The sequence below is a fragment of the Bos grunniens genome, chromosome 11 (genome assembly GCF_055505025.1).
Source record: "Bos grunniens cultivar Pamir isolate PY7600 chromosome 11, Bosgru_T2T1.0, whole genome shotgun sequence".
Lineage (NCBI taxonomy): Eukaryota > Metazoa > Chordata > Mammalia > Artiodactyla > Bovidae > Bos > Bos grunniens.
Genome location: NC_141175.1, coordinates 81,214,888 through 81,238,659, shown reverse-complemented (window position 1 = coordinate 81,238,659; position 23,772 = coordinate 81,214,888). Strand labels below are relative to the sequence as shown.

The following is a 23,772-nucleotide window of genomic DNA, read 5'->3' as shown; positions in this document are numbered from 1 at the left end:
AAGGCAGGAGGAGAAGGGGACGACAGAGGATGAGATAGTTGGATGGCATCATGGACTCAATGGACATGAGTTTGAGCAAGCTCCGGGAGATGGTGAAGGATAGGGAAGCCTGGCATGCTGCAGTCCATGGGGTCGCAGAGTCGGACACAACTGAGCAACTGACCAGCAAGGCATCTTGGATCATAGTGTAGAAGCTGCATATTGAGGATGGAGGAGAAACCAAATTTAAGGAGTTTGCTTCCTGGTGGTCCCATGATGCCATCATGCCAACTCTAAACTGCCTATGTTTATTTGAAGTACAAATAAACTTTAATACACTGTTGTTTGTGGGCTTTCCTTCATTCATAGATGAAGTTAATCCTAACTAATACAAACTAATGCTAACTTGTAAAACTTCAAGCTGTTTTTAAGTTTTTTAATGGACAAAGTTTTATGTTATAGTAAGTGAAAACAGTGTAGAAGACAAAATTATGTATGTGTACAAATAGAAGATATATAGGAAGAAAGTATGCCAAATTATGAATGTGTTGGTTTAGGATGGTAAAATAATGGGTAGGGTTTTCCCTGTTTCATTTTTTCTGTACTTCCCCAATTTTTTTATCTGAACAATTTTTTATTTTTATTTGTTATTTTATATTGGAGTATAGTTGACATAACATTGTGTTAGTTTCAGATGTACAACAAAGTGATTCAGCTATACATATATCCATTATTTTTCAGGTTCTTTTCCCACATAGGTTATTACAGAATATTGAGTAGAGTTCCCTGTGCTATATGTTGTCTTGTACTTCCCCAATTTTTTAATTAAAAAATTATATTTTTCATTGGGTGTACCTTTGAGCTGAATTGGCAGCAGCTACTATACTTATCTAGTGTTTCTTTATCATCTAGTTTCTGAAATGTTACATTATTATTTAGAAGAGAATAGCATTGTGATTGAATCAGTTCTGGGTTCAGTATTCTTTCCTGGCTATTATAATTTGGTAGATTACCTCCCTGAGACTCAGTGTCTCCATCTGTTAATTGGGCATGATAATTCTTACCTATTTCATAGGACTATGTCTGAATTAAACATAGTAGTGGATATAAAATCACATAACACCACACATGTAGTAAGATAGTCAATAAACCCTATATAATATTGCTATTTTATCTATTTACATATGTCAATACGTCTACTTGCTGTCATTTTCATTAGCCACATAATCTTAGTGAGCTATAGCTTGCTTAGCTATGTATGACCTTATTCAGTTCAGTTCAGTTCAGTCGCTCAGTCGTGTCCGAATCTTTGCGGCCCTATGATTTGCAGCATGCCAGGCCTCCCTGTCCATCACCAACTCCCAGAGTTCACCCAAACTCTTGTCCATCGAGTTGGTGATGCTGTCCAGCCATCTCATCCTCTGTCGTCTCCTTCACCTCCTGCCCCCAATCCCTCCCAGCATCAGAGTCTTTTCCAATGAGTCAGCTCTTCGCATGAGGTGGCCAAAGTATTGGAGTTTCAGCTTTAGCATCAGTCCTTCCAAAGAACACCCAGGACTGGTCTCCTTTAGAATGACCTTATTACTAGAAATTTATGTTGTCCTCAATTTTTCATTAGTAGATAAGATCCAAAAGGGGAGGCTCTCCCAGGCAGGATTATCATGGATAAAAGCTAAGATGACAATATCTGATCTGATAATATAAATTTATAGCATTTAAAATCATTACTGTTTCACGAATCGCCAGTCCAGGTTCGATGCATGATACAGGATGCTCGGGGCTGGTGCAGTGGGATGACCCAGAGGGATGGTAAGGGGAGGGAGGTGGGGGGGGGCGGTTCAGGATGGGGAATACGTGTACATCTGTGGCGGATTCATGTTGATGTATGGCAAAACCAATGCAATATTGTAAAGTAATTAGCCTCCAATTAAAATAAATAAATTTATATTTTAAAAAACAGCTTACTAAAAAATAAATAAAAAATAAATCATTACTGTTTCAGAGACCCTGGAACATTATTGTTGCTAACAATTTATCAAGTGGCTGACAAAAAATGATATGGTGTGTCAATAAATGAATATTAATTTGTTTTGAATTGAAATTAGTTTCGGTGGAAGCAAGAAAACTTGTTTTCAAAGAAGACAAGTTAAAGAAGGGTGCGTTTGTGTATATGTGTGTATTTTGGAAGGAGTGGGGTGATTCTTGAGGGAAGGTCTTGAAGGGTTGGGATTTGATACCAAAGTGTTCTTGAATAAATATGAATTCAAGTAGTGACTTTTTCTGTTTTCTTTAATATTCCCCTAAGGTTGGTCAAGAGATTATTTTCATTTGAAATTATATTTTAACAGAAGTATAAAGTAATACATGCTCAATGATGAAAGCAAAACTATAGAAGAAATCTCCAGAGGGCTAAAAATAACACAAGGAAACAAATCAGCATGTATTTTTTTAAAACAATGGAACGAATTCCCATTTGCTTGTAATTAAATACTAATAAAACCCTGTGTTCCACAGGGGATAAATAGATGTTCCTATGCTAAGAGACAATCTGGGGAACTCCCTGGTAGTCTAGGGGTTAGGACTCAGCACTTTCACTCCATGGCCCAGGTTCAATTCCTGGTTGAGGATCCCACAAACTGCTTGGTGCCTCCAAAAAAAAATAAAATAAGAGAGAGACACAATCTGGGCATTTGGGGAACTACATTCTTTGTTTTAACCAGATCCCCAAATGAATCCATTTTGTGGTCGAGAAAATAGTGCTCACCCTATCTGCCATGTGCTTCCTGTATTTCCCAGCTTCCTGTTGTGGCAGGTTATGGCCATGTGATTAGTCCGTCCCAGGAGACTGTGAGTGCAGGAGATACGTATGGGTTCCTTCTGGCCTGTGACTGGGAGTAGTAGGGATGGAACCACATAAAATACTGAGACAGTAATGTCACAAAAGATGGAGCCTGGCTTTCCAAGTCACCAAGTGGAGGAGAGCTTCGCCTACCTTCTTTGGACTTTCAATGAGTAAGAAATACATTTTTATTAAGTCTCTGTATCAGTTTGTTATGGCTTCCCTGGTGGCTCAGCCAGAAAAGAATCCACCTGCCAATGCAGGAGACTTGGTTCAATCCCTGGGTTGGGAAGATCCCCTGGAGAAGAAAATGGCTACCTACTCCAGTATTCTTGCCTAGAAAAGTCCATGGGCAGAGGAGCCTGGTGGGCTACAGTCCATGGGGTCACAAAAGAGTCAGACATGACTTAGTGACTAAATAACAACAGCATCAGGTTGCTAAGACTGCCATACAAAATACCATAGACTGGGGGGCTCATACTACAGAAACTTATTTTTCATAGTTCTCGAGGGTGGAAGTCTAAGCTAAGGTACCTGGCAGGTTTGATGTCTTCTGGGGCCTCTCTCCCTGGCTTGCAGATGGCCACCTTCTTGCTGAGTTTTCACATAACCTTTTCCTGTCTGGGAACATCCCTGCTGTCTCTTCACCTTCTGAGGACACCAGTCATACTACATTAGGGCCCCATCCCAAGTCCAGTTTTAACTAAATCACCTCTTTGAAGACCTTATCTCCAAATACTGGGGTTGGCACTTCAAATAATGGATGTAGGAGGAAGGCACAATTCAGCCTTTAACAGTCACTGAGATTTGGGGATTTATTTTGTCATCACAGCATGGCATAGCTTATTCTGATCAAAACACTTTTCCTGGGAATACAAACAAAGATGTGTTTGTTTTGAAAATACACATTTATGTTTATATATGCGGATTTGGGGGGCATGAATGGGTGTGTGTAAATGTGATGTGCAGATTGTTACAGCCTGTGAATGAGTTATATGATATGAAGATATTGTTCGCTCATCCTTGGGATAGCTAGGTAGGTCCCGGGAGGCAAGTGTCTCTAGACTATTCTACTTAGATCATAAGCAGTCCCTTCTGTTCACCCACTGTACCATATAAATATTATCTCCTATGTATGTAATGGTTTTCAAAAGATTCCAAAGTACTTTTACTAATATTCACTGTAAATGATTATATACCATGTCATAAATATTTCATGAATTTTTCCTATTTTATGGAATCTAGGGAAAATTTATTGATAACCTAAATGTCAAACACTCTTTTAAATTCACTATTCTAATACATAAAACTCTGAGTTATATATATTAAATCATTATTCTCAAAATAACCCTACCAAAAAACAGTTCTACAAAACTAATAATATCCCATTTTACAGATGAGAAGACTGTGGCACAGATGGGGTAAAGACTTGCCCATTTACAAAGGTGATTAATAGTAGAGCCAGGATTTTAACATAGGCAGCCTGACTCCAGTCTTTCTGGAGCAACACTTAAAACCATTGACAATTTTAAGCCAAAAAAAAAAAAACAGTGAATGAATTTCATAGTTGGATTTTGAAATTTGCCTACTTCTTATGTACAATAAACAGTAGTTAAGTCAAATTTACCTCTTTGATGCCTTTTAAGAGTAGCTATTTTGCTCTGTAACAAGATTAAATCTTTGCTTTGAAAAACGATGTACTCCAAAACATGAATGAACACAGTGTGAGCTGAGGATCAGTGCCATAATTACAATCAATTCAATTCAGCAAAGTATTTGTTGAGTAACTACTATGTGCTAGGCTTTGCGTTGTATGCCCAGAATACAGTAAAGACTAAAATGACACTTTTCCTTTCATAGGAGTAGCCACTGTCACAGAGGGGTTTATGGTATTTTCCTCAAATTCGTTACTGAAGAAAAAGTTAAGCGCCATGGTGGTTTAGATATCTACTGAGCCACTTCAGAGAACTAAGAAATTAAAATAGGGAATTAAAAAACTTCATTCATTCATTCATTTAAAATAGTAACAAACCCATTATATGTTGACAAATATATTTTATGAAAAATAATTATTTCTAAAACAAAAAAAAAATCTGGTGAGAAACATGACATTTGATTTGTTTGGCCAATTTCCATTATGTCATGCTTAATAAAAAACAAATGATCATAGTGCTTCTCATATTTGCATTTGGTTTGTTGAAATATGTTGTTTGGCTTGAAACACATGAAGAAAATCTAGCTTTAAATAGGTAACTGCAAACAGAGGAAGATTTTTAACAGCCTTTTCAGGTAATTATGGATATCCTTTGATATTACACCAAAGCTTGACAAGCTGTAGTTTCTTAAAGATATATACAGATTATACAGTGGAAGACTCAAATAGATTCAAGGGATTAGATCTGATAGACAGAGTGCCTAAAGAACTATGGATGAGGTTCATAATATTGTATAGGAGGTGGTGACCGAAACCATCCCCAAGGAAAAGAAATACAAGGCAAAATGGTGGTCTGAGGAGGCCTTACAAATAGCTGAGAAAAGAAGAGAAATGAAAGGCAAAGTAAAAAAGGAAAGACACACCCATCTGAATGCAGAGTTCCAAAGAACAGCAAGGAGAGACAAGAACGCCTTCAGTAAACCATGCAAAGAAATAGAGGGAAACAGTAGAACGGGAAAGACTAGATACGTCTTCAAGAAAATTAGAGATACCAAGGGAATATTTCATGCAAGTTCAGTTTAGTTCAGTTGCTCAGTAGTGTCCGACTCTTTGCGACCCCATGGACTGCAGCACGCCAGGCCTCCCTGTTCATCACCAACTCCTGGAGTTTACCCAAATTCATGTCCATTGAGTTGGTGACGCCATCCAACGTTCTCATCCTCTGTCGTCCCCTTCTCCTCCCTCCTTCAATCTTTCCCAGCATCAGGGTCTTTTCAAATGAGTCAGCTCTTTGTATAAGGTGGCCAAAGTATTGGAGTTTCAACTTCAACATCAGTCCTTCCCATGAACACTCAGGACTGATCTCCTTTAGAATGGACTGGTTGGATCTCCTTGCAGTCCAAGGGACTCTCAAGAGTCTTCTCCAACACCACACTTCAAAAGCATCAATTCTTCGGCGCTCAGCTTTCTTTATAGTCCAACTCTCAAAACCATACATGACTACTGAAAAAACCATAGCCTTGACTAGACGGACCTTTGTTGGCAAAGTAATGTCTCTGCTTTGGAATATGCTGTCTAGGTTGGTCATAGCTTTCCTTCCAAGGAGTAAACATCTTTTAATTTCATGGCTGCAATCACCATCTGCAGTGATTTTGGAGCCCAAAAATATAAAGCCAGCCACTGTTTCCACTGTTTCCCCATCTATTTGCCATGAAGTGATGGGACCAGATGCCATGATCTTAGTTTTTTGAACATTGAGCTTTAAGCCAACTTGTTCACTCTCCTCTTTCACTTTCATCAAGAGGCTCTTTAATTCTTCTTCACTTTCTGCCATAAGGATGGTGTTATCTGCATATCTGAAGTTATTGATATTTCTCCCAGCAAGCTTGATTCCAGATTGTGCTTCATCTAGCCCAGCATTTCTCATGATGTACTCTGCATATAAGTTAAATAAGCAGGGTGACAATATACAGCCTTGACATACTCCTTTTCCTATTTGGAACCAGTCTGTTGTTCCATGTCCAGTTCTAACCGTTGCTTCCTGACCTGCATACAGATTTCTCAAGAGGCAGGTAAGGTGGTCTGGTATTCCCAGCTCTTTTTAAGAATTTTCCACTGTTTGTTGTGATCCACACAGTCAAAAGTCTTTGGCGTAGTCAATAAAGCAGAAGTAGATGTTCTTTTAGAACTCTCTTGCTTTTTCGATGATCCAGCGGATGTTGGGAATTTGATCTCTGGTTCCTCTGCCAGCTTGAACATCTAGAAGTTCACGGTTCATGTATTGCTGAAGCCTGGTTTGGAGAATTTTGAGCATTACTTTACTAGCTTGTAAGATGAGTGTGGTAGTTTGAGCATTCTTTGGCATTGCCTTTCTTAGAGGTGGAATGAAAACTGACCTCTTCCAGTCCTGTGGCAAGATGGGCACAATAAAGGACAGAAATGGTACGGACCTAACAGAAGCGGAAGAGATTAATAAGACATGGCAAGGATATACAAAAGAACTGTACAAAAAAGGTATTAATGACCGGGATAATCACGATGGTGTGGTCACTCACCCAGAGCCAGATGTTCTAATCAGTTCAGTTCAGTTCAATCACTCAGTCGTGTCTAACTCTTTGCGACCCCATAAACTGTAGCACGCCAGGCCTCCCTGTCCATCACCAACTCCCAAACTCATGTCCATCCAAACTCATGTCCATCGAGTCGGTGATGCCATCCAGCCATCTCATCCTCTGTCGTCCCCTTCTCCTCCTGCCCCCAATCCCTTCCAGCATCAGAGTCTTTTCCAATGGGTCAATTCTTCGCATGAGGTAGCCAAAGTATTGGATTTTCTAATAAATGTGCTTAAAAACAAACTTAGGGTCAAAAGTTTACAGACTTTAAAGTTAGCTTAGTTGATTATATTTTTGTTTTCAAACATTAAAAGATCTGTCAATGAAATAGCTTTCTCTCTCCTGTTACTTATTCTCTGAAAGTAATTATATTAATTGGAAATATTTGAAAAGACATTTCTCCAAATGGCCAGTAAGAATATGAAAAGATACTCAGCATCTTTAGTTATCAGGGATATGTAAGTCAAAACCACAATGAGAAACCACTGCACACCCACTAAGATGGCTAGAAATCAAAAAGCCATTAATAGCAAGTATTGGTGAAGATGATAAGAAAGTAGAATCCTTATAAGCTTTCATGGGAATGTAAAATGGCTCATCTACTTTGGAAAACAGTGTAGCAGTTTACTCAAAGAATTAAACATAGAGTTAACATATGATCCAGCAGTTCCACCCAAAAGAAACAAAAACATGCCTGTACAGAAACTTGTATATAAGTTATGGCAGCTTTCACCAAAAGGTAAAAACAACCTAAATGTCCATCAACAGACAAATGAATAAATAAATGGTATATCTGTACAATGAAATATTATTCATTATTCATATATTCAGTATATTCAAATATTATTCATATATCTGTACAATGAAATATTATATTATTCCATAAAAAAGGAATGAGGTACTGATATATTAGACAATATGGATGAACCTTGAAAACATTGTGCTAGCTGAAAGAAGCCAATCACAAAAGACCACATATTATGTGATTCCACTTACATGAAATCTCAGAATAGGGAAATCTATGGAGACAGAATGTTGATTAGTGGTTACTTGGGGTATAAGGGTGAGACATTTGCAGAGGCAGATGAGTGAGAGGAGTTTCTCCTTGAGATGATGAAAATGTTCTAAATTTGACTATGGTGATGGTTGTACATATCTGTGAATATCCTAAAAACCACTGAAGTGTCCATGTTAAATGGGTGAATTGTATGGTATGCAGATCATATCTCAGTAAAGCTATTCCCACCCCCACCCCCCGCAAATCAGTTACATCCTAGACAAAAAAATTAACCATATGAAAATTTTTTAGAGGGGGAGAGGGGCGGAGCGTCTGGCGGTCTCGCACCCTGGGCTCGCTAGAGTGAAGATAGTCCAAGTCCCAAGAGACAGCGCCTCTCTCATTCAGTCTTCGATTATACATCAGCATCACCAGCTCCCTCACCACCAATGCGACCATGGGAGATGACATCAAATAGGCAGCCCCCTTCAGTTTGACCAAGCCAACATCACTTCTCAGGGGAACGATGCAACACACCTGCACGCAACAGAAGAAGTCCTCCTGTCAGGCGTCAGAGAGGAAGAAGGGATCGTCAGTCTCGACTTAATTCCATTAGTCAAGATGAAAATTATCACCATCTCCCTTATGCACAGCAGCAAGCAATAGAAGAACCTCGAGCCTTCCACCCTCCGAATGTATCTCCCCGTCTGTTACACCCTGCTGCTCATCCACCCCAGCAGAATGCAGTAGTGGTTGACATACATGATCAGCTCCATCAGGGCACCGTCCCTGTTTCTTACACAGTAACAACAGTGGCACCACATGGGATTCCCCTCTGCACAGGCCAGCACATCCCTGCTTGCAGTACACAACAGGTCCCAGGATGCTCTGTGGTTTTCAGTGGACAGCACCTCCCTGTCTGTAGTGTGCCTCCTCCAATGCTTCAAGCATGTTCTGTTCAGCACTTACCAGTACCATATGCTGCATTTCCACCCCTTATTTCCAGTGATCCGTTTATTTTACATCCTCCCCATCTTTCTCCCCATCATCCTCCTCATTTGCCACCTCCAAGCCAGTTTGTCCCTTTCCAAACACAGCAGTCACGATCGCCTCTGCAAAGGATAGAAAACGAAGTGGAACTCTTAGGAGAACATCTTCCTGTGGGAGGTTTTACTTACCCTCCATCTGCCCATCCCCCGACATTACCTCCATCAGCTCCTTTGCAGTTCCTAACACATGATCCTTTGCATCAGGAGGTTTCGTATGGAGTACCTTATCCTCCATTTATGCCTCGGAGGCTCACAGGACACAGTAGATACCGATCCCAGCAGCCCATACCACCACCCCCTTACCATCCCAGCTTACTACCATATGTGTTATCAATGCTTCCAGTGCCACCTGCAGTGGGCCCAACTTTCAGCTTTGAATTGGATGTGGAAGATGGAGAAGTAGAAAATTACGAGGCCCTGTTAAACCTAGCAGAGCGACTGGGAGAGGCCAAGCCTCGAGGACTGACTAAAGCAGATATTGAACAACTTCCTTCTTACCGGTTCAATCCTAACAACCACCAGTAAGAACAGACTTTGTGTGTAGTATGCATGTGTGATTTTGAGTCAAGGCAGCTACTTAGAGTTTTACCCTGTAACCATGAGTTCCATGCCAAGTGTGTCGACAAATGGCTTAAGGCAAATCGTACTTGCCCAATCTGCCGAGCTGATGCTTCAGAAGTGCATCGGGATTCAGAATGACCAGCCTAAGAGCACAAATTTAGTTTGGGTGTTCCTCATCACATGTATATACGGACTATCCATTGAACTTAATCTGTGTGGCTTCCAGCCCTCCCTTTACCAAAAGGGTCAATGGACCTTTCTTTGCACTGTGTGACTTAATCAACTATAAAAGCTTACAATTAGTCTTCACAATTATGGGATTGTTATACTAACCGTGTGATTGGAACTCCAAAGACTTTTTCTTTAGCTTAATTTTGTGTGTGCACTAACATTCCCTGGTTTTTGTGTGATCATTCCGAGTGTTGCTGCAAGATTACAGTGGACGTGATCTTTTAGCATGTGCTTTCATTAAAAGTGGTAGCTCCAGACGATATAGCAATCTACCTTATATAGAGCCTTCAGAAACTGTGAGTGGCAATGAGTGCAGCGTATGACTGTTGATGGTAAATGTATCTGTGTGTGTGAGAGAGAGAATGTGTGAAACTACTTGTGTGAGGGCATGGTAGCTAACATGTGTATGAGATCCTATATACCAGCATGTACCAAGAATGTGTGTGTAGTTTTAATTATGCTGCAATGTATAATCTGGTGTGTTATTTAAACAGCACTAGTACTGTACACTGGTTTCCCCCTTGTGTTTGCTGTTGCACACTGATTGCTAAGGGTGCATCAACGATAAGCATTGAATACTCCATCCCCTTCCCTCCCAGTGAATGGAATGAGAAAAGCCTTCTTCCTTTGCTTCAGGCAGCTGTCACCTTCTCTTCGTTGGTGGTCCCAACTGGGTCACTTAAGGAAAAAGTGTAATAGATTCTCACTCCATGAACCTGAAATTTTGATTTTTGTCATGAAAAAGAAATTTTTAAATCTCCAACTTGCTGTTTCCAAAAAGAAGGTGCAATATCATACATCATCACTTAGCAATATTAGCATTTCAATCAGTGATTTGAATGTTGATACTCTCTTGGTTTTCCTTTACATTTTCAGTAAGCTTCTTAGCCAGACGTGCTTGTGATTTTTTTTTTTTCTTTTAATGTTTAGGTTTGTAGTCTATTCTGAAGATATTTGAGTAATATATTTCTAAGAATACCACTGGTCCCATGAAGTCTCACCTCTTCTAATTCCACCAGAAAAAAATCTGTTAACTCAGCTTGACTTCTGATATGTTATTTGTTCAAGCTCCCACAGGCAGCAAAATTGTTTTAAGAAGACTATGTTTCTGTTCTGCCAAGCTCCAATTTTGAAAGTTGTCTAGTTCTTCTCCCCTCTGTAAACGTGCTTCTCATTGAAATCCTCTTTTCCAGGATGGATCAAGTGCTGTGACAGCTCGAGTTCCTTAGACCTGGTGTGCTTTGATGTTTTATCACTTTTCTTTTTTGTTGAATGAGAAAAAAATTAATATAACAGGTGTCCAGAATACTTGCAGTATAAATGAAGATTTGATTTTTGTATAAAAAATAATGCTGTAAAACAGGAATTGACCTGCATTTAGTTGCTCTGAAAAGAATACATAGCTGTGTGGATTTCTTTGTTTTTTTAATAGGTTCCTTGAGCATAATTCAGATCATTTCAAGTCATTTTTCTAGCAGTGTTTGAATTCCCCTCTCATTCTTCTAGTGTCTTCACCATTGTCTGCCTCTTCGTGCAGTTGCTGTCCTTCTTCTGGTTGCAGTGGCACAAGCTGCAGTTCTCCAGTCAGGACTGTGATGACTTGCTGCCAACCTCAGCTTTCGTTTGGCTGTGTCCGTTTTCTACTCAGTGTTAACTACTTGTTACTGCCATGCTACTTGCCTTCCCTTGAAGACTATAAGCTTATCACAGCTTAGAGTTCAGTTAAGTCAATTCACACAGAAGCACAATTTTGCCCTTTTCCAGACACTGTTGCCTCTATCTAGTCCTACAAGTAGGATTTTGCATACTTTGTTTGCCCCTGTATTTGTCAGTGCATCAGAAATACATCTAAATAGTGGTGAAATGCACATGTTACTTTTAAATCATTAGAGTATTCCCTACCTGTTCCTAATGAATAAAGTGTGTTAAAGACCAAAATTACTGGCGTAATAATCAACTACATTACAAATCACGTATAGTTTAATCTTTATTTTTTTTAATTAAAAAAATCATGTTTAAAATGGCAAAAGCCCATCTTATACATAGACTCTTTTATATAGCTGCAAAAAATTTATATCTGTACAGATCTAACATAACATTACTACACTCAGTATTCATTTTATTGAAGCATGCAAGTAAAGCACTTTTTCTAATTTATATAGATACTTAATTAACAAGGCACACTGTACTAATGACTAGGAAAAGTAACTCTTTCTTCCCTCTCTGGGATGATGAATTCTTGTCATACTACCCCTTTTCCATTAAATTTTTGAGAGGCCGTTGGCAATTTAGGAGGCAGCAGGGTCTATTTTGGTAAAATCCAGAATTGTTGCATTCTTGTGGCTGATCTCTCTTTGGGAATGTCTTTTCTTCGCATGGGGCTCTTAGAGATGTGTGCAGATTTGCTTATTAAGTAGTTAGTGTGTGTTAGGAGCGTACATGCATGTGTTCCAAACCAGCTCAACCTAGCCACATTTAGCAACCGTGTGGCTAGCAGAAGAGAAAGAACAGTTGATTTGTACCTAGCTGTTGACTCCTTAGGTGATGCACCAGATAGCAGGCAGATGTTGGTTTCTTGCCTTCTTCCCCTTTCCTCATAAAACAATATTGGCTTTACCACCTTAACTCTGCTGTGTTTTTTTATTTTCCTTTGCATGAAATACCACCTTTGTTGGTTTTTAGCACCCCCTCTTCCCCAAAAAGAAAAACAAAAACAAAAAACAAGGCCTCCAGGTATCAAGATCTCATTAGGATTTTCTGTCCTGAATTTTTTCAAGCAAAATCTAGAAAATGTGAAAGCCTATTTAGATTTTATACACTCTCTGAAATGTGATTTGTTAAGATTCTTATATTTGGGCCTCTTATAATATTTTAAATGAGATCTACCAACTCACTTACGAGAATATTTTTCACAGATATCTTTAGGCCTTTATTAGAAAGCTATTTTCCCCCTGTTGGTACATTTGGTTACCTCATTTTGCTGTTTGTTTCAGACTATGGAAAGCTCACAGGGGTGTATTTTGGAATCATTTGCTGAGTCATTTCCTCGAATCATACTCCATTGTATCAGTTAACATATAGTTTTAAATGTACGTATTATAAATATCTGTAACCAAATCATTTGAAGGCTTGATAAATTTTTAACAAAGTTTGTACATTTTTTATGAAAGTTACTAGTAACGCTTTACTAAGTAGTGCAATGAATTTTTATTTTTAATTCCTGTGCCCAATTTTGGAGTTGAGAGGGTTGTTGGTAATAAATGTATGATGTACACTTAAAAAAAAAATTTTTTTTAGAGAGATAATTTTATAGAAGGGGAAACTAAAGCTCCAGAGAGAGGAGTGTTGACCTAAACTCACTCAAAACCTGGGACAAGAACCTGGGTTTCTGGTTCCTGCAGTAGAGTACGTTTCATCCCCCAGAATAGTATTATAATACCCCTCTCACTTCTGGGAAGACAATTGCAATGATCATACCAAATGCCTTTGACCTGGAGTCAGCCTGAGAGGTAAAAGAAAGTATCTACAAGAAAAGTACTCTACCTGCAGTTTTGCTGTGAACAATGTCACCCTTTGTGGAAAGAAATAGGAAACTGAGCAGAATGGGAGAGGAGAAATAGAATTCACTTTCTTGGTTTAAACACTAGACTATTTATGGGCAGTCCTATAAGTAGTCACTCTAGTTGCATAGGCTTTTGCCAACTCCTTTAAAAATAGCTATTCATAAAAACAGTGAACACAAAATGTAGCACAAAAGTTTTTGTAGGTCCACAGACTAGTAAATATCATACCCCTTCATGGCCAAACATATTGTAATGGACAGCTTGGTGCTTGTCTCACAAATTATTTGGTTCCAGTGGTAAGCAGAGCTATAGAGATGTCTCTGATTTGTGTAATACTTTTTTGGGTTTTTGTTGTTTTTGGCCATGCCACTCAGCTTGTTAGTTCCCCCAATCAGGGATCGAACCTCAACCCCCAGCAGTGGAAGTGCAGATCGTAACTATTGGATAACCAGGGAATTTCCCTGATTTGTAGAATACTTTGAATTTCAGCCTGCTTTTACATAGTATCATGTCTGATGCTCAGCACAACCCTGTGGAATCAATAGGGTAGATATTATTAGCCCCATTTTGCAGATAGGAAACTATTTTTAGGTAAGTAGGACAAGGTTGTGTTATCATCCTATTTTATGAATGAGGAGTCTTATTTTACACACAAGCAGCATGATATAAATAGCTGCAAGAGGGAACTTAAACTTGTGGCTGGTACATGAAAATTTGGGAACTATTTAAAGCTAGAGAACAAGGGAACAGAGTGTACCAGCTGGAATACTCATGGAAACAACAAATTTATTGCTGCTTTATATTTATTACTTCCATAAACTGCTTTTAGACAGATCAGACCCTGAATTTGCAAACCCCGCTGTGTTATAGAATGACAAACAAGGCTGCCTCCTTGCACGGCTCCAGTGGACACCATTCACATGGAGGCGACACCATCCCCATAGCATTAGACACAAGTGGTAGGTGTCCCGTGGAATTAAAACAGATTCCTGGCCCTGGATCAGAGATGCTATATAGATATCACAGTCAAATCTCAAGGTCCAGCAGAAACCCCCATTCTTCCATGAAATCTGACCCCAAATCTTCTATCTTAACGTCTATTATATGCACTGTATATTTTGGTATTTCTTCATACTTAATTTTATTAATTTTTTCATTTTTAATGACATTTATTGTTTTCTTTCTAATTTTACAAGCAATGCATGTTTATTGCAGACAATTAGGAATACAGAAAGGCATAAGGTAAGGAATAATTATCATCCATCATCTCCATCCCCTAGAAATAACCACCAGTTTCCCATTTCCCCTCATTTTAAATATAATTTATCTTTGTACGTTACTCTTCCAAGTTTCATCTTCAAGGATTTGACTTCTATAAGTTTTATCTCTTTCAAAATACGGTGTCACTGAAGGTAGAGACCATATTATTTTCTACTTCTCTAGGCTCTAAGCTTTCTTAAACATAGTATAAATGCAGTAGTCAACAATTCAATTGAATAAGTCAGTTTATCTTCAATAATTTGCATCATGTGGTATTATAAGAACAATAAAGAATGTAAGTAAATCTACAAACATATCAGTTATGTTGTGAATAACAGTTTCCTTTCAATTTACTAAGTTACTTACATTTTATGATGTAATTTTTTTATTGTTTGCTAGTTAGTTTTGGTTAAGTTTGGGAGATCTGTATTTACTTCCCCACGTCACCAGTCATAGACTGGATAAGGCTTTTGTCTCCTCAAGAAAACACAGCACAATTGAGCGACTATCACATTCTTTGGAGAACTTCAGTCTTTGGTCACGGCATTTAAGCCCCTGGTGGTGATCCCACAAAGTGACCCACATATTTTGTGTTTTGATGGTGGGATTACTATCTTAAATCTTTTTGCTTCTATTTGATGAGTCATGTGGATACCACATTTGAATTCTGTTTATTAATACTATTAAGTTTCAAGTGTCAACTGGTGGTAGAACAAATAGCCAACCATTTGAACTGCTAAAAGAGAAACTGAGGCATATTAAAAATGTTAAGCGTTTATTTGAGCAAAAGTCAGTTTAAATCAAAGCACCAAACTGAAAAGCACTCCAACAGGAGCTAGGAGAAAGATTTTATGGAGAAGAAGGAAGCAAAGCAAGGAGATTATGTGATGGGCTATAGCTTAAGCATTTGCCTTATTTGGAAAAAAATCTTATTGGCTGTTTGTGATCAGTGTTCTTAGGTTTTAATTTCTTAACCATGAGGCATTTACAGGATTGGATTTGGTTTGCTTAGGTAATGCCAGTAAGGCATTAGAACCATCTCAGTTTAATGACCTCCTTTTAAATTAACTTAACAATTGCTATATCTGGATTACATTTTCAAAGAAAAAAGATATTTTGTAGCTCATAATTCCAAATAGTTAATCTAAAAGTCACGGCTTTAAGGAAAATTCTGCGTGCGTATGTGCTAAGTCATTTCAGTCATGTCTGACTCTTTGAGACGCTATGGACTGTAGCCTGTCAGGCTCCTGGGATTCTCTAGGCAAGAATACTGGAGTGGGTTACCATGACCTCCTCTAGGGAATCTTCCCAACCCAGGGATCAAACCCTCGTCTCTCATGTCTCTGGCATTGGCGGGCAGGTTCTTTACTATTAGCGCCACCTGGGAAGCCCAAGGAAAAGTCTAAATTAATTTAAAACAAATAAGTATTTTTTAAAAATATTAGTGTTAGTGTCTCATGGGTCAATTGTAATTGGACAACATGAATTTTATTTGGCAGTCATAGAAGCAGGCTGTCTAGGGCTGGGGCAGCCGCTCAAGGCTGTTAGCAAGCTCCTTCTAACATTCTACTCTATTATCCTTTCTTCATGGCTTTTGTCCTCATGGTTGCAAGGTGGATGCTCTACCTCCAGGCATCTAATCCATGTTCTAGGCAGGAAGACTGAGGGAAAGAAAAATGGAGAATACAATAGTTTTAAATCAACTGAGTCTGATCTTTTGAGTCAGGGAAACAGTAACTCTTCTGGAAATACCATCTCACAGACTTTCTTATGTTTTATCTGCCAGAACTGGGTTGCCTGCAGAGATGGGGAGTGAATATTTTTAACTGGGTACTCTGCCACTGTAAACAAATTGGATTCCATTAGGAAGGAAGAAGAGAAGGGTAGACATGGGATAAGGAACATGTGGGATCTGCGGTGGAAGGTAAAAGTAAGTTTCAAGGTCTACTTTGAATTTTATTTTGACCACACAAATATGCATAGTGAATTTGGAAGGTGAAAGAAACTCTAAAGATAGAATTTCCCACTGATAGTCTTAACTAGTCTTAGAGTCCTCTACCTTCCTGAGAAAGTATTGCCCATAAATTTAAGAATAGCCTTAACTCTAGAAAATTAGTGGGGAAAGCTAAAGAGACTGTTGGTAGGTTTGCCTCAAAAATGGAAATGGGGTCCCTGGAGCCACACCCCAAATACTATAGCAAAGAAAGTGGGTCTCTTGCTATAAGATGCATACAGATTATGCATACTGATTTACTAAAGTCCGTTAAAAGAAATTCATCTAAAATATTAGCAATAGTGAATTCTATCTCCATAGGCCAAACACTCTTAAACCCGATAAAACAACTGTCCTTCCATCCAATACAATTTTACAGTAAGGTTTTCTCCCTAATCTAAGGTATTATGTGTGTGATTTACCAAGAGATAATTAACTAACACCAGACATTAACACTTCTCTCAACCTCTTCAAGCAATTATCATCCAATTATTTCTTGTGAAAACTGAAAAGAAAATCATTAATAAATGGTACCAAATTACAAGACTTTTTTTCTACTTAGTATTTCTATTTTGCAGTGGTTTTACAAACACTACTGGTTCTTTTTTTTAGCAGGAGTTTCACAATTGTGATGAGACATTTTCTGCCAATATCAAAGCCAGTGGCCCATCTAATTTGGGACTATCAAAAGCTGTATCATGTGATATCTGTGGCCAGTTTCAATCTTCTGTACCAGTAGAGAAGTATATGTAAAATTAGAATGTAATTTTCACCATGACTAATGCATTTCCAGTAATTATTACTACGAAGATAAATTCTCAAAGAAAAATAGACATTTAATTGTACTACACTTTTTTCATTTTGTTTTGTTTTTACAGCATGGTGCCTGTCTGTCTTTATTAAGGTAATACTTATTTGATTTCTAGTTAAAATAAAAGATTTTTATCCAGCTGAATAAGCAGCATAATTATCTTGTCAGGGAATAATGAAAATGAATATTTCCTCCATTTTTTGGACTGGTATAGTTTTTACAAGCTCTACAGAAGGTATCATTCAGATAAGGTCACACCAAATAGAAGTTTTGCTCACTGGATTAAAAATAGATCGGCTCAATGACTCAGCAGGTAGCTTATTGCAGTTGCCTACTAAGAACACCCTAATTCTTCCTTGTACTACATCGCAGTCAAGTACTCATGTGGCTTTATCAGGATTAGCGTATTCAGCTACTAGAAATAAGATCACAGTATATCTAGGACATTCTGTGAGATGCAACAGCACTGAGAGTATTATGGGTCAAATTCTGATTAGGTATAAGCAAGCACATATTCAAAGATTTAAATTCCTTTTAATAATTTACAGTAATGTGGCTAAATTGAAAGTGAATGGTGGAATCAGATTACAGAGAGCACATGATTGTGCTTAGATTTTTAGAGCAGCACCTGTTTCATTATTCCGTGAATCTCCCTACCTGACTTCCCCTACCCCTGCCATATGGGAAACCTCAGGGGGGCCTTTAATGGTTCCCTTTTTTCTTACTCACATTCAGGCAGCGGCCAAGTCACTACCTTCAGTCCCTGAACATTCAAGAATGATCTAACAAATAGAGTTGATATTTCTCTTGAAAGGAGACATAGATAGGACTACCTTCCTCAAAAATATCTCCCTCCAAATTATTGGCTATTCATTGGGAAACACTTTCAGCCAGTATTATCCATTAACATATAATAATATATCCAGAAACTATTTGAAAATCATCCTTGTACAGCCTCCAGATATTAGGTGCCTGAGTAACACAGATGTATAAAATTAGACCATGACCCCTACAGGCTCCATTTAGCTCTTGATTTATCAGATCCCTGAGTAAATAGATAGGTAAGTTACAATGTGAGGAAAGAGAAAGTAGGAAGGTGGGAGAGTCAGATTTTGCAAGGCGCTGTACTAAGGTAGCAGGCCAATGAGAAGGAGCACAGCGAGGGCTTGTAGGGGTGTAGAAGGGAGGAAAAAGATCAATGTAGAGGCTCTGAGAAGTACAAAAACAAGTCTCATTGTCATAAAAAGTTGACCTTAGTCCCACCTTGGAAACACTGCCTGGTTCACCCCATTCCTTTCTTAGGTCTGGCCCTCAACAAAACAGGTAGCTGCAATTTGTCTTTGGCAGACAGTCCATTTTTCATTCAGGTGGCTCTTTCCTCTGGAATCACTAGATTCACTGCCATCTCCCTACACTCCCACGTGGAGACCTATTCTAAAGCTATTGACTGATAAGAAAAACTTAAGGAAGACATTGATAAAGGTTAAAAGAGAGATCCCTCCTGGTAATGTTTGCGTTTTTACATAGGAGTTTGCTGCTGCTGCTAAGTCGCTTCAGTCATGTCTGACTCTGTGCAACCCCATAGACGGCAGCCCACGAGGCTCCCCCATCCCTGGGATTCTCCAGGCAAGAACACTGGAGTGGGTTGCCATTTCCTTCTCCAATGCATGAAAGTGAAAAGTGAAAGTGAAGTCGCTCAGTCGTGTCCGACTCTTCACGACCCCATGGACTACAGCCCACCAGGCCCTCCGTCCATGGAATTTTCCAGGCAAGAGTACTGGAGTGGGGTGCCATTGCCTTCTCCGACATAGGAGTTTGGGAAGCTCTTAATATTATTCAAATCAGACCACTGATCTCCAATTTAATGCCAACTTATAAAGTTAACTTAAAAGCTGTTATATTAATTCAACAAAGGAGGGCATTAGACTGAAGAGGCTCTGATGCCCTGGCAGCCTATGTAAGCAAAACAAAATCTAAGCTTGCAAATGCTGAAAAGTTAGGAAATTGAAACTTAAGGACAACCAATCACAAACTGCCATCTAGGCTTTAGCTATAGACAATCTATAATCTATAGTCAACTTATTCGTGCTTAGTCACTCAGTTGTGTCCAACTTTTTGCGACTCCATGGACTGTAGCCCACCAGGCTCTTCTGTCCATGGGGATTCTCCAGGCAAGAACACTGGGGTGCGTTGCCATGCTCTCCTCTAGGGGATTTTCCCATCCCAGTGATAGAACCCAGGTCTCCTGCATTGCAGGTAGATTTTTTACCGTCTGAGGCACGAGGGAAACCCAGTGTTTCATATGCCTCAGCTTATCTTTGAACAGCATCCCAAGTCTCTGTGCTAGACCTTATAGTTTTACTTGTTTTCATTGTGCATTGGTTATCCTTGTAAATGGCTTTCCCTTCATTTGTTCACAGTGAATGCTATTTTTGTTGTCAATTATTAATCCTAATGAGAACATTAAATTAAAAAAATTATACTTCCTTTAAGAGTAAACTTGACTGTAAAAATAGATAGATAGATAGATGAATAGATAGGTGGACTGATGATTTACTAAGCATTATTTCAAGGTTCATTGATCTGGCTTGCTCAGGAGTCAGTAATAAAGCAAACGAATATATCCTCTACTCATGTATTTCTTAGAAACATGATTATTTATAACCTCCAAGAGGGCAGAGTCTCATCTATTGTCTTTGGTTCCCCAGCACATGGTTCTTGCCTGACACTGGTCTGGAATCAATGGATTGAATTACAACAACTTCACAGTTGCTCCCAGGTTCTTGGAGCTAAAAATTGTCACAAGATTTTGTGTATCTTTTTCTTGGCAAAGGAATTGTGAGTTTATATAAAGAGAGTTTACATCAGTCTAAGAAAATGACTTGAAAAAATGTACAAAGCAATATAAAATTGAGTATAAATAAATGGAGTGAAAATATAGTGTTTAAAGTTAATCTCTGAGAATATTGTGTGTGTTAGTCATTCAGTTGTGTCCCACTCTTTGTGACCCCATTGACTGTAGCCTGCCAGACTCCTGTGTCCATAGGATTTTCCAGGCAAGTATACTGGAGTGGATTGCCATTTCTTCTCCAGGGGATCTTCATGACCCAGGGATTGAATCTGGGTATCCTGCATTGTAGGTAGATTCTTTACTATCTGAGCCACCAGGGAAGCCCTTGTTCATTCTTCAGTGTTGGAACAAATGTAATGCTATGCTAAGTCACTTTAGTCGTGTCCAATTCTATGCGACCCCATAGATAGCAGCCCACCAGGCTCCCCCGTCCCTGGGATTCTCCAGGCAAGAACACTGGAGTAGGTTGCCATTTCCTTCTCCAATGCATGAAAGTGAAAAGTGAAAGTGAAGTCGCTCAGTCGTGTCCGACTCTTAGCGACCCCATGGATTGCAGCCTAACAGGCTCCTCCGTCCATGGGATTTTCCAAGCAAGAGTACTGGAGTGGGGTCCCATTGCCTTCTCCGTGGAACAAATGTAAGGGCAAATACAAATTTTCTCTCCTCTGAAAACAAGCAGAAAGATTTTCCCCTTCTCCTTTTTTTCCTGAATTTCTTTCTCTGTCCTTTTCAAATGTATGTACATCTTCATGGTAGCTAAATAAACCTCTGGCCTGTCTCATAACTTAGGAATGTTTCCTCAAGGACCTGGGAGCCATCTCTTTGAAGTACAATCATCAAGGAAAGTAATTCCAATATCCCAGTTTCCTGGGAAGAGATGGGTCTAATTTGTCACCTGACTGCAAATTATAAAACCTACCTAAGTATTGAATGGTTTGTCCACTTAGCTGTATAAAAGGAGATTGATTCCCTTTTCTGTCTTTGTAATCACCTCTAACAGATGATGTGTGTGGCATATCACGTTCTAGTTTAATCTTATTCAAAGTAAAAATTTTCATTTCTTTCTACTTTTGGGGAGAGTTTTTTCTGGGCTTTAGTGGTTGTGACTCATGAGCTCTAGGGCGCTCAGGCTCCATAGTTGGCAGCACACGGGCTTTGTTACCCTGAAGCATATGAAATCTTCCCGGACTGGGAATGGAACCTCTGTCCCCTGCATTGGCAGGCAGATTCCTAACCACTGGACCCCCAGGGAAATCCAAGATTTTGTTTTGATTATATTTCTCCAACACAAACATGGGCTGAGCTTCCTGGCAGCTGAGATATTGATGTTTGGTAGATTTCAATCATGACACTAATTTTATTTTCTTAAGTAATGGAGAATCCATGCAATGAGCATGGTGGTCAAAAATGTGAACTCTGGAGTTAAAACGCTTGCCTTTTAAATCCTGGCTCAGTGATTCACCAGAAGAGTGACCTTTTATAAGTTAATCGGAAATCATACTGATTTTCCTCCGAGTCTAAATTTCCTCATCCTCATCTAAATTTCCTTAATAAAGCGTTAGTTTCCTCACCTTAATTGGTAAATGATGAATCAGTGCTGCCTGAAGCTCATGAGAAGCGTCCCGCACAACAGAGAGGCTCTAGTGTTGATGATGTTAGCACAATTCATGTGCCCAATGCAGAGTGAAGTCAAATTCACCAAACTGTTGGAGTTTGGAGCAGACAAAGGTTTATTGCAGGGCCATGCAAGGAGACAGGTGGGTCAAGCCCTAAAAGGCCTGAGTTCCCCGAGGGTTTCAGTAAAGCCAGGTGAGGAAGGAGGGTGCAGGGTAAGTGATCAGTTCGTGCACAAGTCTCTGATTGGCTGATGGTGAGGGAAAGAGGGTGGTGTCACAGGGGTGAACATTATCAGTCCTTAGACTCCAGGAGGCTTGGGGCTATGTGCACATGGCCCCAAGTAGTAACATCTTCCACTTGGTGGTGAGTTTTCACATCTGTAAAACAACTCAAGGGAAAAAAGTGAAAGTCGCTCAGTTGTGTCCGACTCTTTGTGACCCCATGAACTGTATAGTCTATGGAATTCTCCAGGCCAGAATACGGGACTGGGTAGCTTTTCTCTTCTCCAGGGGATCTTCCCAACCCAGGGATCAAACCCAGGTCTCCCGCATTGCAGGTGAATTCTTTACCAGCTGAGCCACAAGTGAAGCCCAGGGTTTTCACATCTGTAAAACAACTCAGATTGGAATGTGCATCAAATACTGTTTTTTAGGTACTTCAGAGTAGAGCTAAAGCAGAGGATATTGGGGGAAGGCCTGTCACAGGAAGGCCCCATAGGGTCCTGCTCAGTTACACTGAGAGAAGTGGAAGGGAAAGCTAGGCCGGCCATGACCACTGCGGTGCAGCCAACAGCTAATCTACCGATTGATGCTAAGGCTCTATGAAGGATGGGGCTGTGTCTCACTTTAGAGCTATATACCCCTATATAGGTGTGGGCTGTGTCTAGTACTTTGAAAAGTACAGTAGTACCAGCTACATCACCCCTGCTTTTATGTTTCCTTCTGAACATCCTGGGCTTGAAATAAATATACTGTACCACTGTACTCTACAGTACTGTATAATAAAGTACGTAAATCACAGCCACTTGTAGAGGATGCATGCATGTGACAGTGTAGGCCAGACATGTGAACTGACTTGTGTGTTTGGGCATGCAAATACCCATTCACATATTTGAAAGTTCACGACTTGAAGGTTTCTGTGTAGGCGACTTACTGTAGTCAGTCAGTTCAGTCGCTCAGTCATGTCTGACTCTTTGCGACCCCATGAATCACAGCATGCCAGGCCTCCCTGTCCATCACCAACTCCAGGAGTTCACCCAAACTCACGTCGGTGATGCCATCCAGCCATCTCATCCTCTTCGTCCCCTTCTCCTCCTGCCCCCAATCCCTCCCAGCATCAGAGTCTTTTCCAATGTGTCAACTCTTCGCATGAGGTGGTCAAAGTATTGGAGTTTCAGCTTTAGCATCAGTCCTTCCAAAGAACACCCAGGACTGATCTCCTTTAGAATGGACTGGTTGGATCTCCTTGCAGTCCAAGGGACTCTCAAGAGTCTTCTCCAACACCACAGTTCAAAAGCATCAATTCTTCGGCGCTCAGCCTTCTTCACAGTCCAACTCTCACATCCATACATGACCACAGGAAAAACCATAGCCTTGACTAGATGGACCTTTGTTGGCAAAGTAATGTCTCTGCTTTTCAATATGCTATCTAGGTTGGTCATAACTTTCCTTCCAAGGAGTAAGTGTCTTTTAATTTCATGGCTACAATCACCATCTGCAGTGATTTTGGAGCCCCCAAAAATAAAGTCTGCCACTG

The 23,772-nt window shown here is 39.6% G+C and overlaps 1 pseudogene; it reads left to right on the top strand.

Moving 5' to 3' along the window:
* Positions 1–8,398: 8,398 nt before the first annotated feature.
* Positions 8,399–10,003, top strand: LOC147363406 (E3 ubiquitin-protein ligase RNF38 pseudogene; annotated as a pseudogene).
* Positions 10,004–23,772: the final 13,769 nt, after the last annotated feature.